Raw genomic sequence first — 16,842 nt, forward strand, 5'->3', positions numbered from 1 at the left:
AAAAGCTAGAGAAGAGAAACTAGAGCGCGAAGCCTCTATTCCTAAAAAGCTAGAGGATGGTTGGGAGCCCATCATTAAGATGAAGGTTAAAGATTTTGATTGTAATGCTTTATGTGATCTCGGTGCAAGTATTTCTGTTATGCCTAAGAAAATTTATAATATGCTTGACTTGCCACCGCTGAAAAATTGTTATTTGGATGTTAATCTTGCTGATCATTCTACAAAGAAACCTTTGGGGAAAGTTGATAATGTTCGCATTACCGTTAACAATAACCTTGTCCCCGTTGATTTTGTTGTCTTGGAAATTGAATGCAATGCATCTTGTCCCATTATATTGGGAAGACCTTTTCTTCGAACTGTTGGTGCTATCATTGATATGAAGGAAGGTAATATAATATATCAATTTCCTCTCAAGAAAGGTATGGAACACTTCCCTAGAAAGAGAATAAAGTTACCTTTTGATTCTATTATTAGAACAAATTATGATGTTGATACTTCGTCTCTTGATAATACTTGATACACACTTTCTGCGCCTAGCTGAAAGGCGTTAAAGAAAAGCGCTTATGGGAGACAACCCATGTTTTTACCTACAGTACTTTGTTTTTATTTTGTGTCTTGGAAGTTGTTTACTACTGTAGCAACCTCTCCTTATCTTAGTTTAGTGTTTTGTTGTGCCAAGTAAAGTCGTTGATAGTAAAGTTCATACTAGATTTGGATTACTGCGCAGAAACAGATTTCTTTGCTGTCACGAATCTGGGCTGTTTTCTCTGTAGGTAGCTCAGAAAATTATGCCAATTTACGTGAGTGATCCTCAGATATGTACGCAACTTTCATTCAATTTGAGGATTTTCATTTGAGCAAGTCTGGTGCCTCGATAAAATTCGTCAATACGAACTGTTCTGTTTTGACAGATTCTGCCTTTTATTTCGCATTGCCTCTTTTGTTATGTTGGATGAATTTCTTTGATCCATTAATGTCCAGTAGCTTTATGCAATGTCCAGAAGTGTTAAGAATGATTATGTCACCTCTGAACATGTTAATTTTTATTGTCCACTAACCCTCTAATGAGTTGTTCTAAGTTTGGTGTGGAGGAAGTTTTCAAGGATCAAGAGAGGAGTATGATGCAACATGATCAAGGAGAGTGAAAGCTCTAAGCTTGGGGATGCCCCGGTGGTTCACCCCTGCATATTATAAGAAGACTCAAGCGTCTAAGCTTGGGGATGCCCAAGGCATCCCCTTCTTCATCAACAACATTATCAGGTTCCTCCCCTGAAACTATATTTTTATTCCATCACATCTTATGTGCTTTGCTTGGAGCGTCGGTTTGTTTTTGTTTTTTGTTTTGTTTGAATAAAATGGATCCTAGCATTCACTTTATGGGAGAGAGACACGCTCCGCTGTAGCATATGGACAAGTATGTCCTTAGGCTCTATTCATAGTATTCATGGCGAAGTTTCTTCTTCGTTAAATTGTTATATGGTTGGAATTGGAAAATGATACATGTAGTAATTGCTATAAATGTCTTGGGTAATGTGATACTTGGCAATTGTTGTGCTCATGTTTAAGCTCTTGCATCATATGCTTTGCACCCATTAATGAAGAAATACATAGAGCATGCTAAATTTGGTTTGCATATTTGGTCTCTCTAAGGTCTAGATAATTTCTAGTATTGAGTTTGAACAACAAGGAAGACGGTGTAGAGTCTTATAATGTTTACAATATGTCTTTTATGTGAGTTTTGCTGCACCGGTTTATCCTTGTGTTTGTTTCAAATAAGCCTTGCTAGCCTAAACCTTGTATCGAGAGGGATTACTTCTCATGCATCCAAAATCCTTGAGCCAACCACTATGCCATTTGTGTCCACCATACCTACCTACTACATGGTATTTCTCCGCCATTTCAAAGTAAATTGCTTGAGTGCTACCTTTAAATTTCTATCCTTCACCTTTGCAATATATAGCTCATGGGACAAATAGCTTAAAAACTATTGTGGTATTGAATATGTACTTATGCACTTTATCTCTTATTAAGTTGCTTGTTGTGCGATAACCATGTTCACTGGGGACGCCATCAACTACACTTTGTTGAATTTCATGTGAGTTGCTATGCATGTTCGTCTTGTCTGAAGTAAGAGCGATCTACCACCTTATGGTTAAGCATGCATATTGTTAGAGAAGAACATTGGGCCGCTAACTAAAGCCATGATCCATGGTGGAAGTTTCAGTTTTGGACATATATCCTCAATCTCATATGAGAAAATTATTAATTGTTGTTACATGCTTATGCATAAAAGAGGAGTCCATTATCTGTTGTCTATGTTGTCCCGGTATGGATGTCTAAGTTGAGAATAATCAATAGCGAGAAATCCAATGCGAGCTTTCTCCTTAGACCTTTGTACAGGCGGCATAGAGGTACCCCTTTGTGACACTTGGTTAAAACATGTGCATTGTGATGATCCGGTAGTCCAAGCTAATTAGGACAAGGTGCGGGCACTATTAGTATACTATGCATGAGGCTTGCAACTTGTAAGATATAATTTACATGATACATATGCTTTATTACTACCGTTGACAAAATTGTTTCATGTTTTCAAAATCAAAGCTCTAGCACAAATATAGCAATCGATGCTTTTCCTCTATGGAGGACCATTCTTTTACTTTCATTGTTGAGTCAGTTCACCTATTTCTCTCCACCTCAAGAAGCAAACACTTGTGTGAACTGTGCATTGATTCCTACATACTTGCATATTGCACTTATTATATTACTCTATGTTGACAATATCCATGAGATATACATGTTACAAGTTGAAAGCAACCGCTGAAACTTAATCTTCCTTTGTGTTGCTTCAATACCTTTACTATGAATTATTGCTTTATGAGTTAACTCTTATGCAAGACTTATTGATGCTTGTCTTGAAGTGCTATTCATGAAAAGTCTTTGCTTTATGATTCACTTGTTTACTCATGTCATATACATTGTTTTGATCGCTGCATTCACTACATATGCTTTACAAATAGTATGATCAAGGTTATGATGGCATGTCACTCCAGAAATTATCTGTGTTATCGTTTTACCTGCTCGGGACGAGCAGAACTAAGCTTGGGGATGCTGATACGTCTCCAACGTATCGATAATTTCTTATGTTCCATGCCACATTATTGATGATATCTACATGTTTTATGCACACTTTATGTCATATTCGTGCATTTTCTGGAACTAACCTATTAACAAGATGCCGAAGTGCCGATTCTTTGTTTCTGCTATTTTTGGTTTCAGAAATCCTAGTAACGAAATATTCTCGGAATTGGACGAAATCAACGCCCAGGGTCCTATTTTGCCACGAAGCTTCCAGAAGACCGAAGAGGAGACGAAGTGGGGCCACGAGGTGGCCACACCCTAGGGCGGCGCGGCCCCCCTTGGCCGCGCGGCCCTGTGGTGTGGGGCCCTCGTGCCGCCTCCTGACCTGCCCTTCCGCCTACTTAAAGCCTCCGTTGCGAAACCCCCGGTGCGAGAGCCACGATACGGAAAACCTTCCGGAGACGCCGCCGCCGCCGATCCCATCTCGGGGATCCAGGAGATCGCCTCCGGCACCTGCCGGAGAGGGGAATCATCTCCCGGAGGACTCTACGCCGCCATGGTCGCCTCCGGAGTGATGAGTGAGTAGTCTACCCCTGGACTATGGGTCCATAGCAGTAGCTAGATGGTTGTCTTCTCCCCATTGTGCTTCATTGTCGGATCTTGTGAGCTGCCTAACATGATCAAGATCATCTATCTGTAATTCTATATGTTGCATTTGTTGGGATCCGATGAATAGAGAATACTTGTTATGTTGATTATCAAAGTTATGTCTATGTGTTGTTTATGATCTTGCATGCTCTCCGTTACTAGTAGATGCTCTGGCCAAGTAGATGCTTGTGACTCCAAGAGGGAGTATTTATGCTCGATAGTGGGTTCATGCCTCCATTGATATACGGGACAGGTGAGAAAGTTCTAAGTTTGTGGATGTGCTGTTGCCACTAGGGATAAAACATTGGTGCTATGTTCAAGGATGTAGTTAATGATTACATTACGCGCAATACTTAATGCAATTGTCTGTTGTTAGCAACTTAATATCTGGAGGGGTTCGGATGATAACCTGAAGGTGGACTTTTTAGGCATAGATGCATGCTGGATGGCGGTCTATGTACTTTGTCGTAATGCCCAATTAAATCTCACTATACTCATCATAATATGTATGTGCATGGTCATGCCCTCTTTATTTGTCAATTGCCCAACTGTAATTTGTTCACCCAACATGCTGTTTATCTTATGGGAGAGACACCTCTAGTGAACTGTGGACCCCGGTCCAATTCTCTATACTGAAATACAATCTCTTGCCAATCTTTGTTCTACTATTTTCTGCAAACAATCATCTTCCACACAATACGGTTAATCCTTTGTTACAGCAAGCCGGTGAGATTGACAACCTCACTGTTTCGTTGGGGCAAAGTACTTTGGTTGTGTTGTGCAGGTTCCACGTTGGCGCCGGAATCCCTGGTGTTGCGCCGCACTACATCCCACCGCCATCAACCTTCAACGTGCTTCTTGGCTCCTCCTGGTTCGATAAACCTTGGTTTCTTTCTGAGGGAAAACTTGCTGCTGTGTGCATCATACCTTCCTCTTGGGGTTCCCAACGAACGTGTGAGTTACACGCCATCAGTTGTTTATGATCTTGCATGCTCTCCGTTGTTAGTAGAGGCTCTGGCCAAGTTTTTGCTAGTAACTCCAAGAGGGAGTATTTATGCTCGATAGTGGGTTCATGCCTCCATTAAATCTGGGACAGTGACAGAAAGTTCTAAGGTTGTGGATGTGCTGTTGCCACTAGGGATAAAACATTGATGCTATGTTCGAGGATATAGTTATTGATTACATTACGCACCATACTTAATGAAATTGTCTGTTGCTTGCAACTTAATACCGGAAGGGGTTCGGATGATAACCTGAAAGTGGACTTTTTAGGCATAGATGCATGCTGGATAGCGGTCTATGTACTTTGTCGTAATGCCCAATTGAATCTCACAATATTCATCATATCATGTATGTGCATTGTCATGCCCTCTCTATTTTTCAATTGCCCAACTGTAATTTGTTCACCCAACATGCTATTTATCTTATGGGAGAGACACCTCTAGTGAACTGTGGACCCCGGTCCATTCTTTTAATCGAATACAATCTACTGCAATACTTGTTCTACTATTTTCTGCAAACAATCATCATCCACACTATACATCTAATCCTTTGTTACAGCAAGCCGGTGAGATTGACAACCTCACTGTTTCGTTGGGACAAAGTACTTTGGTTGTGTTGTGCAGGTTCCACGTTGGCGCCGGAATCCCTGGTGTTGCGCCGCACTACACTCCGTCACCATCAACCTTCAACGTGCTTCTTGGCTCCTACTGGTTCGATAAACCTTGGTTTCTTATTGAGGGAAAACTTGCTGCTGTACACATCATACCTTCCTCTTGGGGTTCCCAACGGACGAGTGCTTTACCGTCACAAGGAAGCTACTACGCCACATCAACTGTGCGCAAGAAGCTCTTTTTCTGGCGCCGTTGCCGGGGAACGAACGGGAAAATTACACCACAGAGATTGCTAACTCCCGCGGCAACAGCTCTTTTTCTGGCGCCGTTGCCGGGGAGATCAAGACACGCTGCAAGGGGAGTCTTCACAATCCAATCTCTTTACTTTGTTTTGTCTTGCTTTATTTTATTTACTACTTTGTTTGCTGCACTAAATCAAAACACAAAAAAAATTAGTTGCTAGTTTTACTTTATTTACTATCTTGTTTGCTATATTAAAAACACAAAAAAATTAGTTACTTGCATTTACTTTATCTAGTTTGCTTTATTTACTGTTGCTAAAATGAATACTGCTGAGAATGCTAAGTTGTGTGACTTCACAACCACAAATAATAATGATTTCTTATGCACACCTATTGCTCCACCCGCTACTACAGCGGAATTCTTTGAAATTAAACCTGCTTTACTGAATCTTGTTATGCGAGAGCAATTTTCTGGTGTTAGTTCTGATGATGCTGCTGCCCATCTCAATAATTTTGTTGAAATTTGTGAAATGCAAAAGTATAAAGATGTAGATGGTGACATAATAAAATTAAAATTGTTCCCTTTCTCACTAAGAGGAAGAGCTAAAGATTGGTTGCTATCTCTGCCTAAGAATAGTATTGATTCATGGACTAAATGCAAGGATGCTTTTATTGGTAGATATTATCCCCCTGCTAAAATTATATCTTTGAGGAGTAGCATAATGAATTTTAAACAATTAGATACTGAGCATGTTGCACAAGCATGGGAAAGAATGAAATCTTTGGTTAAAAATTGCCCAACCCATGGACTGACTACTTGGATGATTATCCAAACCTTTTATGCAGGACTGAATTTTTCTTCGCGGAACCTATTGGATTCAGCTGCTGGAGGTAACTTTATGTCCATCACTCTTGGTGAAGCAACAAAGCTTCTTGATAACATGATGATTAATTACTCTGAATGGCACACGGAAAGAGCTCCACAAGGTAAGAAGGTAAATTCTGTCGAAGAAACCTCTTCCTTGAGTGATAAGATTGATGCTATTATGTCTATGCTTGTGAATGATAGGACAAATGTTGATCCTAATAATGTTCCATTAGCTTCATTGGTTGCTCAAGAAGAACATGTTGATGTAAACTACATTAAAAATAATAATTTCAACAACAATGCTTACCGGAACAATTCTAGTAACAACTATAGGCCATATCCTTATAATAATGGCAACGGCTATGGTAATTCTTATGGGAATTCTTACAACAATAATAGGAATACACCCCCTGGACTTGAAGCCATGCTTAAAGAATTTATTAGTACACAAACTGCTTTTAACAAATCTGTTGAAGAAAAGCTTGGGAAAATTGATATACTTGCTTCTAAAGTTGATAGTCTTGCTGCTGATGTTGATCTTTTGAAATTGAAAGTTATGCCTAATAGGGATAATGAAAATAAAATTGTTACTACAGCAAATGCCATCCAAGTTAGAATTAATGAGAATATAAGATTAATGGCTGAACTGCATGCTAGGTGGGAAAGAGAAGAAAATGAAAAACTAGCTAAAGAGAATAATGTAGCTAAAGTTTGGACTATTACCACCACTAGTAATGCTAATGCTACACAAGTTGCTGCACCTCCTACTAACAATAATAAAAGAATTGGTGTTAGCAATGTTTCCACTTCTAATGCAAAGCGCGAAAAACTATCTGAAACTGCTAAAACTGCTGAAACTGCCTGTGATAAAACTGCTGAATTTTTTTCCAACATTGGGAACAATGATCCCATTGCTTTAGATCATAATGGTTTAGATTTTTATGATTGCCACATCTCTGAAGTTATAAAGTTCTTACAAAAACTTCCTAAGAGTCCTAATGCTAGTGCTATAAATTTGGCTTTCACGAAACATATTACAAATGCTCTCATAAAAGCTAGAGAAGAGAAACTAAATCGCGAAGCTTCTATTCCTAGGAAGCTAGAGGATGGTTGGGAGCCCATCATTAAGATGAAGGTCAATGACTTTGATTGTAATGCTTTATGTGATCTTGGTGCAAGTATTTCCGTTATGCCTAAGAAAACCTATAATATGCTTGACTTGCCACCATTGAAAAATTGTTATTTGGATGTTAATCTTGCTGATAACTCTACAAAGAAACCTTTGGGGAGAGTTGATAATGTTCGCATTACCGTTAACAAGAACCTTGTCCCCGTTGATTTTGTTGTCTTGGATATTGAATGCAATGCATCTTGTCCCATTATATTGGGAAGACCTTTTCTTCGAACTATTGGTGCTATCATTGATATGAAGGAAGGTAATATTAAATATCAATTTTCTCTCAAGAAAGGTATGGAACACTTCCCTAGAAATAGAATGAAGTTACCTTTTGATTCTATTATTAGAACAAATTATGATGTTGATGCTTCATCTCTTGATAATACTTGATACACACTTTCTGCGCCTAGCTGAAAGGCGTTAAAGAAAAGCGCTTATGGGAGACAACCCATGTTTTTACTACAGTATTTTTGTTTTTATATTTGAGTCTTGGAAGTTGTTTACTACTGTAGCAACCTCTCCTTATCTTAGTTTTATTGCATTGTTGTGCCAAGTAAAGTCTCTAATAGAAGGATGATACTAGATTTGGATTACTGCGCAGAAACAGTTTTCTTTGCTGTCACGAATCTGGGTAAAACTCTCTGTAGGTAACTCAGAAAATTATGCCAATTTACGTGCGTGATCCTCAGATATGTACGCAACTTTCATTAGTTTTAAGTTTTCTCATCTGAGCAAGTCTGGTGCCTGTTAAAAATTCGTCTTTACAAACTGTTCTGTTTTGACAGATTCTGCCTTTTATTTTGCATTGCCTGTTTTGCTATGTTAGATGGATTTCTTTGTTCCATTGACTTTCAGTAGGTTTGTGCAATGTCCAGAAGTATAAAGAATGATTGTGTCACCTCTGAATATGTGAATTTTGATTATGCACTAATCCTCTAATGAGTTTGTTTCGAGTTTGGTGTGGAGGAAGTTTTCAAGGATCAAGAGAGGAGGATGATATACACTATGATCAAGGAGAGTGAAAGCTCTAAGCTTGGGGATGCCCCGGTGGTTCACCCCTGCATACATCAAGAAGACTCAAGCGTCTAAGCTTGGGGATGCCCAAGGCATCCCCTTCTTCATCGACAACATTATCAGGTTCCTCCCCTGAAACTATATTTTTATTCCGTCACATCTTATGTACTTTGCTTGGAGCGTCGGTTTGTTTTTGTTTCTGTTTTGTTTGAATAAAATGGATCCTAGCATTCATTGTGTGGGAGAGAGACACGCTCCGCTGTTGCATATGGACAAATATGTCCTTAGGCTTTACTCATAGTATTCATGGCAAAAGTTTCTTCTTCGTTAAATTGTTATACGGTTGGAATCGGAAAATGATATATGTGGTAATTGGTATAATATCTTGAATAATGTGATACTTGGTAATTGTTGTGCTCATGTTTAAGCTCTTGCATCATATACTTTGCACTTATTAATGAAGAAATACATAGAGCATGCTAAAATCTGATTTGCATGTTTGGTTTCTCTAAGGTCTAGATAATTTCTAGTATTGAGTTTGAACAACAAGGAAGACGGTATAGAGTCTTATAATGTTTACAATATGTCTTTTATGTGAGTTTTGCTGCACCGCTTCATCCTTGTGTTTGTTTCAAATAACCTTGCTAGCCTAAACCTTGTATCGAGAGGGAATACTTCTCATGCATCCAAAATCCTTGAGCCAACCACTATGCCATTTGTGTCCACCATACCTACCTACCACATGGTATTTCTCCGCCATTCCAAAGTAAATTGCTTGAGTGCTACCTTTAAAATTTCCATTCTTCACCTTTACAATATATAGCTCATGGGACAAATAGCTTAAAAACTATTGTGGTATTGAATATGTACTTATGCACTTTATCTCTTATTAAGTTGCTTGTTGTGCGATAACCATGTTCCTGGGGACGCCATCAACTATTTCTTTGTTGAATATCATGTGAGTTGCTATGCATGTTTGTCTTGTCTGAAGTAAGGGCGATTTACCACTCATTTAATGGTTAGAGCATGCATATTGTTAGAGAAGAACATTGGGCCGCTAACTAAAGCCATGAATCATGATGGAAGTTTCAGTTTTGGACATATATCCTCAATCTCATATGAGAACACTAATTGTTGCTACATGCTTATGCATAAAAGAGGAGTCCATTATCTGTTGTATATGTTGTCCCGGTATGGATGTCTAAGTTGAGAATAACCAAAAGCGAGAAATCCAATGCGAGCTTTCTCCTTAGACCTTTGTACAGGCGGCATAGAGGTACCCCTTTGTGACACTTGGTTAAAACATGTGTATTGCAATGATAATCCCGGTAATCCAAGCTAATTAGGACAAGGTGCGGGCACTATTAGTATACTATGCATGAGGCATGCAACTTGTAGGATATAATTTACATGATACATATGCTTTATTACTACCGTTGACAAAATTGTTTCTTGTTTTCAAAACCAAAGCTCTAGCACAAATATAGCAATCAATGCTTCCCTCTGCGAAGGGCCATTCTTTTACTTTTATTGTTGAGTCAGTTCACCTATTTCTCTCCACCTCAAGAAGCAAACACTTGTGTGAACTGTGCATTGATTCCTACATACTTGCATATTGCACTTGTTATATTACTTTACATTGACAATATCCATGAGATATACATGTTACAAGTTGAAAGCAACCGCTGAAACTTTATCTTCCTTTGTGTTGCTTCAATACCTCTACTTTGAATTATTGCTTTATGAGTTAACTCTTATGCAAGACTTATTGATGCTTGTCTTTAAGTACTATTCATGAAAAGTCTTTGCTTTATGATTCAATTGTTTACTCATGTCATTTACCATTGTTTCAAATCGCTGCATTCATTACATGTGCTTACAATAGTATTGATCAAGATTATGTTGGTAGCATTGTCACTAAGAAATTATCTTTGTTATCGTTTACCTACTCGGGACGAGTAGGAACTAAGCTTGGGGATGCTTGATACGTCTCAAACATATCTATAATTTCTTATGTTCCATGCTACTTTTATGATGATACTCACATGTTTTATACACATTATATGTCATTATTATGCATTTTCCGGCACTAACCTATTAACGAGATGCCGAAGAGCCAGTTGCTGTTTTCCGCTGTTTTTGGTTTCAGAAATCCTAGTAAGGAAATATTCTCGGAATTGGACGAAATCAAAGCCCAGGGTCCTATTTTTGCACGAAGCTTCCAGAAGACCGAGGGGGAAAGGAAGTGGGGCCACGAGGCGCCGCCACAACAGGGCGGTGCGGCCAAGCCCTAGGCCGCGCGGCCCTGGCGTGTGGGGCCCTCGTGTGGCCCCCCGCGTTGCCCTTCCGCCTACTTAAAGCCTCCGTCGCGAAACCCCCAGTACCGAGAGCCACGATACGGAAAACCTTACTGAGACGCCGCCGCCGCCAATCCCATCTCGGGGGATTCAGGAGATCGCCTCCGGCACCCTGCCGGAGAGGGGATTCATCTCCCGGAGGACTCTACACCGCCATGGTCGCCTCCGGATTGATGAGTGAGTAGTTCACCCCTGGACTATGGGTCCATAGCAGTAGCTAGATGGTTGTCTTCTCCTCATGTGCTTCATTGTCGGATCTTGTGAGCTGCCTAACATGATCAAGATCATCTATCTGTAATGCTATATGTTGTGTTTGTTGGGATCCGATGGATAGAGAATACTATGTTATGTTGATTATCAATCTATTACCTATGTGTTGTTTATGATCTTGCATGCTCTCCGTTGTTAGTAGAGGCTCTGGCCAAGTTTTTGCTAGTAACTCCAAGAGGGAGTATTTATGCTCGATAGTGGGTTCATGCCTCCATTAAATGCAGGACGATGTGAGAAAGTTCTAAGGTTGTGGATGTGCTGTTGCCACTAGGGATAAAACATTGATGCTATGTTTGAGGATATAGTTATTGATTACATTACGCACCATACTTAATGCAATTGTCTGTTGCTTGCAACTTAATACCGGAAGGGGTTCGGATGATAACCTGAAAGTGGACTTTTTAGGCATAGATGCATGCTGGATAGCGGTCTATGTACTTTGTCGTAATGCCCAATTGAATCTCACAATATTCATCATATCATGTATGTGCATTGTCATGCCCTCTCTATTTGTCAATTGCCCAACTGTAATTTGTTCACCCAACATGCTATTTATCTTATGGGAGAGACACCTCTAGTGAACTATGGACCCCGGTCCATTCTTTTAATCGAATACAATCTACTGCAATACTTGTTCTACTATTTTCTGCAAACAATCATCATCCACACTATACATCTAATCCTTTGTTACAGCAAGCCGGTGAGATTGACAACCTCACTGTTTCGTTGGGACAAAGTACTTTGGTTGTGTTGTGCAGGTTCCACGTTGGCGCCGGAATCCCTGGTGTTGCGCCGCACTACACTCCGTCACCATCAACCTTCAACGTGCTTCTTGGATCCTACTGGTTCGATAAACCTTGGTTTCTTACTGAGGGAAAACTTGCTGCTGTACACATCATACCTTCCTCTTGGGGTTCCCAACGGATGAGTGCTTTACCGTCACAAGGAAGCTACTGCGCCACATCAACTGTGCGCAAGCATAAATCATCGAGGCTTGATTGAATTTTGTTCAGTCATATGCATGCGTGAGCATGTGCAAAGTCGATTCAAGTGAATTATTCAGAGGAGGATACCACAATGTCATACCTATTTATGAATAAAACAATGCAAGCAAATAATTATGACATGCTACTCATATTAATAGATTGGAGTTAAACATGAGAGATCATGAACTACTAGACTTTCTTAAATGACATATACCTCACATGAACCAACTAAGCATGCTCACATAGATGAGTATATGTACAAAAATGAAAACAAATAGAGTTCATACCAGCCTCTCACCACAGTCGAATTGTCGTACATCGTCATTATTGCCTTTCACTTGTGTAGCTTGAATAATATGGAACGAAAACCAAGCTCCAGCCACCGGAGACCGCGGAACTCCATAATGAACTTTACAAAACCAAAGAAGAACAACAAATATTTTTGGTTTTTTCGAATTGGAAACAAGAACAAAAGGAAACAAGCAAACAAAGCAAAATCTTTTTGGATTTTTTTATAGCAAACCAACGATAGCAAATAAAGCAAAATAGGAGCAAGAAACCAAAATAAACAAATGGTAAAGAGAAACAACAGAAATATTTTTGGTCTTTTTGTGTTTTAGGAAAGAAACAAAGCAAAAACAAGAAAATGAAAACTAAAAGAGTCACATAAACACAAAGCAGCAGAAATTCGTCAAACTTGACAGTAGTAGAGTAATCGATTTTTAAGAAAATCTTCCGCTGCTCAACTCGAAAAGTGTTCTACTAATGAAAGTTAGATAATAACCTGGGGAACATGCATAAAAATTTGCTTCGCAAAATAATGTTCTACTTGTTTTTGGGATTTTTTTGGTATCGGCCCAGAATCTGTTTTTAAACAGCACTTCCCCAAATATCATCTCCCTCTTATTAGAAGCCACTTTAAGAAGCTAAACAAGTATGTACAAGTATCCAGCAATTGTAATATGCAATGAATGAGTGATGCCGGCATACCTCCCCCCAAGCTTAGGCTTTTGGCCTAAGTGGAGATCAACCCCATCGAGGGTCAGGGTTCCACGCCGGTGGATCATACATGGCGTGGTCATAATAAGGTCCATGTGCAGAAGAAAAGGATGAATGCTCCACATGCCCAAAATGTTGATGTGAAGAACTTGCTGCGTTGGATGACAAGTCGAGGGGTTCCTCGGCCTCCTCCATGCCGTCCCCTGCATGATGGCCGCTCCTCTCTTGATCCTTGAAAATTCCTCCACACCAAACTCAAAACAATCTCATTAGAGAGTTAGTGCATAATCAAAAATTAACATGTTCAGAGAGGACACAATCATTCCTAACACTTCTGGACATTACCCAAGACTACTGAAATTTAATGGAGCAAAGTAATCCACTCAAACACAGTAAAGGAGGCAATGTGAAATAAAAGGCAGAATCTGTCAAAACAGAACAGTTCGTAAAGACAAATTTTTTAGAGGCACTTAACATGCTCATATGAAGAAGGTCAAATTGAATGAAAGTTGCGTACATATCTGAGGATTACTCATGAATTTTTGCAGATTTTTTAGAGTTTCCTACAGAGAGATCTACTCAAATTCGTGACAGCTAGAAATCTGTTTCTGCGCAGAGATCCAAATCTAGTATCAACCTTCTATCAAAGACTTTACTTGGCACAACAATGCAATAAAGTAAAGATACAAAGGTATTGCTACAGTAGTAACAAGCACCTTGACTCAAATATAAAACAAAATTTGCAGAAATAAAATAATGGGTTGTCTCCCATAAGCGCTTTTCTTTAACGCCTTTCAGCTAGGCGCAGAAGATTTTAATGATGCTCACATGAGAACTAAAACATCTTGCAAAACAAGTAGTACTACAACAAGTAAAGCAAGTGGAGGAATAAAGAAATGTTGTTTAGCTCTCTCATTCATATAAAATGTACTTGTTAATAAGGTTGACCAAGTCCTGCCACCAAATAAATTTAACATGACATAAGAAGAAATAAACCTCAAATCAATCATGTTACCTTGTATTGAATTGATATGGATCCAATCATAATATTTTGATATCCTTCTTTAGGCTCATATATAGGACAATCAATAACTCCCACTTTGATAGTTCTCACATTAGAAATTGTATTAACTCCACATACTTTATCAACCCTCTTGGGAAAATAAACAGTATGCTCCTTGTCATCAACATTGAAAGTAACTTTTCCTTTATTGCAATCAATAACAGCCCCTGCGGTGTTAAGAAAAGGTCTTCCAAGAATAATAGACATATTATCATCTTCAGGCATTTCCAACACAAAAAAATCAGTTAATATTAAGCAATTATTAGTAACTTGAACAGGAACATCCTCACATATACCAACAGGAATAGCAGTAGATCTATCAGCCATTTGCAAAGATATATCAGTTGGTATCAACTTATCTAAATAAAGTCTCTCGTAAAGAGAAAAAGGCATAACACTAACACCTGCTCCCAAATCACATAGAGCAGTTCTAACATAATTATTCTTAATGGAACAAGGAATAGTCGGTATACCTGGGTCGCCCAGCTTCTTTGGAACTTTGCCATTGAAAGAGTAATTAGCAAGCATAGTGGAAATCTCCTCATTAGGAATTTTCCTTTTGTTAGAGACAATATCTTTCATATACTTTGAATAAGGAGGCAATTTAATAGCATCAGTCAAAGGGATTTGCAAGAATAAAGGTTTCATCCAATCACAAAATTTATTATAGTGTTCTTCTTCCTTTGATTTTAGTTTCTTAGCAGGAAAAGGCATTTGCTTTTGAACCCAAGGTTCTCTTTCATTACCATGTTTCTTAGCAATAAAATCTTCTTTAGTATACTTTTTATTTTTAGCATGCTTTTCAGGTTCATCTTCAACCTCTTCTTTATCAGAAGCATCATTCTTATCATTATCTTTATCATGTTCATTACCACTTTCAGTTTCAGCATCAGAAATAGAAATACTATTAGGATCATTAACAGGCTCAGAGGATTCTTCAACAGTTTTATGTTTCTTTATCTTTTTCTTATAAGGAGCACTAGTTTCAGTTCGTTGAGAATCTTGTTCAATTCTTTTGGGATGCCCCTCAGGATATAGAGGATCCTGAGTAGAAACACCGCCTCTAGTTGTTACTTCATAAGCATGTTTTTCTTTAGAACTATTTTTTAATAAGTCATTTTGCACTTTAGTGAGTTGATCAATTTGAGTTTGAACCATATGAAAATGTTTAACAAGCATCTTAACATCATTGGATGTTCTCTCCAAAATATCATGCAAATTACTAATAGCTCGAGAATTTTCCATTAAATGATTCTCTACTCTCATATTAAAATTATCTTGCTTAACAATATAATTATCAAACTCATCTAAACATTGATCAGGAGGTTTTGAATAAGGAATATCTTCCCTACTAAAGCGTTGAAGAGAATGTACCTCAATCATGGATGAAGGGGGAGTTATCTTACATAAATCTTCTATGGGAGGTAAATTCTTCACATCTTCACATTTAATACCTTTCTCCTTAAGAGATTTCTTGGCTTCCCTCATATCTTCATCATTTAATTTAATCATACCCCTCTTCTTCAATATTGGCGTTGGGGTTGGTTCAGGTGTAGTCCAATCATCATGATTTCGGCCTATTTTAGCCAATAATTCTTGACTTAAATGCAGGTTCTTTTCCTGAAAACACAACCAGCAAAACTATCCAAATATGCCCTAGACTCAATGGTTAGTCCACTATAAAATATATCAAGTAAATCATGCTTTTCCAGATCATGTCCAGGTCGGGCTCTGATAAGAGAGCAAAATCTTGCCCAACCTTCAGGCAATTTCTCTCCATCTTCCTGGTCAAAACTATAAATTTTCTGCAAAGCAATATGTTGAGCACTAGCAGGAAAATATTTCCGAAAGAAAACATCAAGCAAACCACTTGGACTATCAATAGAATCAGGAGGCAAACTATTATACCAAGTTTTAGCATCGTCCTTTAATGAGAAAGGAAAATTTTTAGAAACAAAATAAGTACGCTTCTTGATATCATCAGAAAACAAGCTACTCAAAGTAGAAAGCTCATTCATGTCTTCTACAGCACTTTCTTTTTCAGTACCACAAAAAGGTGTTTTCTCAACAATAGATATATGAGATAAATCAAGAGAAAAATCATAATCCTTATCCTTAATGTTTATAGGTGATGTGGCAAATTTAGGACCAGGAGACAGTTTATATCTAACAGTATGTTGTGCAAGAAGCTTTTTAATATTACTTGTACCAGTAGTAGCATTGCATTTATCAATAAAATCATCATCAAGTTCCACATAATCTTCATCAAGATCATCACTAGAGTATTCAACAGACTCAGGTGAATTAACAGGTGTAACAGTATTTTCATTAGGATTTTCAGTATTTTCAATTTGTCTAGACCTAGCAATTGTAGCATCTAGAAAAGGACCTAACGAACCATCATCATCAAGCACAGTAGAAGCATCATTAAAATTATAAGAAGAATTTTCAGATTCAGCAGAAGTACGAGCATGTGAAGCTTGTGGTGGTGAAACAAGTTGACTTATCACAGATGGTGAATCAAGAA

Source organism: Lolium perenne, chromosome 3, assembly GCF_019359855.2.
Source record: "Lolium perenne isolate Kyuss_39 chromosome 3, Kyuss_2.0, whole genome shotgun sequence".
Taxonomy (NCBI): Eukaryota; Viridiplantae; Streptophyta; class Magnoliopsida; order Poales; family Poaceae; genus Lolium; species Lolium perenne.